The sequence below is a fragment of the Heloderma suspectum genome, chromosome Z, assembly GCF_057233095.1.
Source record: "Heloderma suspectum isolate Gila_16-S chromosome Z, 16-S_ref, whole genome shotgun sequence".
In the NCBI taxonomy this organism is placed as follows: domain Eukaryota; kingdom Metazoa; phylum Chordata; class Lepidosauria; order Squamata; family Helodermatidae; genus Heloderma; species Heloderma suspectum.
Genome location: NC_139476.1, coordinates 15299571 through 15303116, shown reverse-complemented (window position 1 = coordinate 15303116; position 3546 = coordinate 15299571). Strand labels below are relative to the sequence as shown.

At 44.7% G+C, this 3546-nt stretch overlaps 1 non-coding gene across 1 annotated transcript; it reads left to right on the top strand.

Moving 5' to 3' along the window:
- Positions 1-1696: 1696 nt before the first annotated feature.
- On the top strand, positions 1697-1770 carry TRNAN-GUU (transfer RNA asparagine (anticodon GUU)). Its single transcript has one exon. It is a non-coding gene; the product is annotated as a tRNA-Asn (tRNA).
- Positions 1771-3546: the final 1776 nt, after the last annotated feature.

Below are 3546 nucleotides of genomic sequence, written 5' to 3'. Positions count from 1 at the left end.
AATAGTCTGGTTTCTTCTCGAGGGTGATGATTTATTTATTTATAGCATCTTTTCCCTCCTCTTCAGGAAAAAAAAAAAGGGCTCCCCTTACGAAGATTAATAATGAGACAGGAATTTGTCCCTGTATTTGCGTAGCATAGATACTTACCCAGCCATAGCAAGACAAAAACCCCACATGGATTTTATGTACACTCATTCTAAGAAAAGGTAATAGATACACTTAAGTCAGTAGGTCTCTTCAGATGTGCTGTGCCAAAAATTCCTCCATGCCCTCAGGCTTACAATGGAAAAGGAAATGGGGGGGATCCAAATTTGGACACTGGTCCTTAGTTTCAAGGCTCTTCTAAGGTGAAGTGAGTTCCCTCCGTTCCTCCCTCTGGCTGACTTCGGAAGTAGTGTGAACCAAATGAGAGTTCAGCCATTAATTTATTCTCTAAATGTGCTCAGTTTGGTTTCTAAAGAAATTTTGGGTGTGTGGTTTTTTGTTCTTTTTATAAAAAAGAGCCCAAAGAGCTAATGGAAACATCTTCCATTACTCAAAACAATGGCAGGGGTGGGTGGGGTTGAGGATTGGGAGCTAACTGAGAGATGTATGTGTCATTGAATGTATTTTCACTTTGCTCTTCAGCTGATAAAGCCTCCCCCCCACTGCCCAAGAACAATAACAAGATAGTGCTAGCCTTCAGATGTGCAATCTGAAAGACACAAAGTAAAAGGAAAAGGCATTTGGAGGGAGGAGGAAAATAGCAAAAAAACAATCCTGTAATTCAACAGGTCATGGAGCTGGGTAGAAGCTCAACAGGGATTGCTGTTCCCTCTCCCCTGGTGGCCTCTGTATTTGCCAGGCTTTGTACTCCTAAAGTGTTCCTATCCTGTTCCTTTACATGCAATCATTAAAAAGGTTTCAAATCTAAGAAGACCTGACACGATTGGAAAAACAGAGGGGCAAGGAAGAGGGGCTGGGGGGCGGGGAGTATGTGGTCTTTCAGTGGGGCAGGTAGAACGGCCATGCTGTGGATGGCCGTTGACTTATAAAACCAGCCCTGTGGAATCGGACCGAAAGGTCCAGCACACTGTTTCACAGAGAGCTTGGCTATTGGACGGTATAGAAACATAATAGATAAACATAAATTAATAATTACTATGCTGTAACAGTGTATCTTCGGCATAGAGAGCTTCAGCTATTGGATAGTACAGGGATATAGTAAATAAATTAATAATTAGTATGCTATAGCATAGCGTATCTTCAGCATAGAGAGCTTGGCTATGGGACGGTATAGAAATGTAATAAACAAATTAATAATAACTATGCTCTAACATAGTATATCTTTGGCATAGAGAGCTCCAGATATTAGATGATATGGAAATATAAATGAACTTAAATTAATAATCTAGGAAATTATTAATAATAATTACTATACTATAACATAGTGTATCTTTTCCATGATTCCGCTAATAGATGGTATTGTTAGGAGTTTATTATGATCACTTTTATGTTTTAGAATAGCAATTAACGCCACCAATAGTGGCTGATGTGTGCCTGCAGTACGTGAACAGCGCCCTCGTGTGCTTCTGCACGGAGGAGGCTTCCGAAACGCGGTGAAAATCTTCACCTCTGTTCGGTTCCCCGCTGAAGCTGGCAAGGCGGCAGCTCCGCCGTTCCTAGGGCAGCGGCGGAAGGGCCCGTGGCAGCTGGGTCTCTGTGGCGCAATCGGTTAGCGCGTTCGGCTGTTAACCGAAAGGTTGGTGGTTCGAGCCCACCCAGGGACGGGGCAGGCGGGGCTGTTTTTTGGCAAGGTCCCCTTCATTGCAACCGCGTTGTCATTTGGAGGGGGTTGATTCTTTGCAGGTTGCAAGACCCAGCGTGAAGGAGAGGAAGGGAGGGGGAACTGGACTGCAGCTCTTTTTGCTGGCCAATTGCAAGAAAACGAAGGGAGGGGAGAGAGAGAGAGAAGAAAGGGCAGGATTGCCTCTGCCCATAACCAAGATAGCCACGCTGGCAAGGAAGGGGTGGGGATTTAATGGGTGGTAGGGGGGCCGAAGTGCCCCCCCATACTGATCCAGTCCGTCCCATGGTCAGAAACTTTCCTGGGGGGGGGGGGAACATGCATAAGAGTGCAATGTTTAGAGAGAAGTACTACAACTCCCAGCATCCTCCTGGCAGCTGGGGCATGCTGGGAGTTGTAGGATTTTTTTCTCTGTCTAAACATGCAAAGGATTGCACCCTACATCCTTTTGCACCTTGTTTTTCTCCCAAAGTTGCAAGGGAGGGTGGGGATTTACACTCTGTCCCCAGTAAGTGTGTTTAGGGATGCTGGGTGAGCAGAAGGCAGATCTGAATCAACCGGTAGATCTCTGGGCGATTTGCCACAACAAAAAGTGTATTGTGTCTTATCAAATTGCCATTATACACAATGGAGGGGGGGAATCATATTATTGAAAACTCTATTAAGAGGCCATCAAAAATTGAATAATTTTCCATGCAGCCTTTAAATGTAATGCACACGTGTACAACATTGACAAGAAATTTAGATGTTCTAAAAGGTACATGTTTGTCAGCATTAGACAATGGAAAGCAAACCTTTACAAGATAGAAAGAAAACTGAGGAGGGAGAGAAAAAAGGAAGGAAGGAAGCTAAGGAAGGAAGGAAGCTAAGAAAGGAAGGAAGGAAGGAGGAAAGAAGGAAGGAAGGAAGGAACTGAGGAAGGAAGGAGGAAAGAAGGAAGGAAAAAAGAAAAATGAAGGAAGGAAGGAGAGAAACTGAGGAAGGAAGGACGGAAGGAGGAAAAAAGAAAATTGAAGGAGGGAGGGAAGGAGAGAGAGAAACTGAGGAAGGAAGGAAGGAAGAAAAAAGAAAATTGAAGGAGGGAGGGAAGGAGAGAAACTGAGGAAGGAAGGAGAGAGAGAAACTGAGGAAGGAAGGAACTGAGGAAGGAAGGAGGAAAGAAGGAAGGAAAAAGGAAATTGAAGGAAGGAAGGAGAGAAACTGAGGAAGGAAGGAAGGAAGGAAGGAAGGAGGAAAAAAGAAAATTGAAGGAGGGAGGGAAGGAGAGAGAGAGAAACTGAGGATGGAAGGAGAGAGAGAAACAGGAAGGAAAAAAGAAAATTGAAGGAAGGAAGGAACTGAGGAAGGAAGGAGGGAAGAAGGAAGGAAAAAAGAAAATTGAAGGAGGGAGGGAAGGAGAGAGAAACTGAGGAAGGAAGGAAGAAAAAAGAAAATTGAAGGAGGGAGGGAAGGAGAGAGAGAAACTGAGGAAGGAAGGAAGGAAGGAAGGAAGGAAGGAAGGAGAGAGAAACTGAGGAAGGAAGGAAGGAAGGAACTGAGGAAGGAAGGAGGGAAGAAGGAAGGAAAAAAGAAAATTGAAGGAAGGAACTGAGGAAGGAAGGAGGAAAGAAGGAAGGAAAAAAATTGAAGGAAGGAGAGAGAGAAACTGAAGGAGGAAGGAAGGAAGGAGGAAAGAAGGAAGGAAAAAAGAAAATTGAAGGAAGAAGAGAAACAAGGGAGGGAGGGGCGAGGGCGAGCGGGCCGCTCCGCGCGGCGGGCC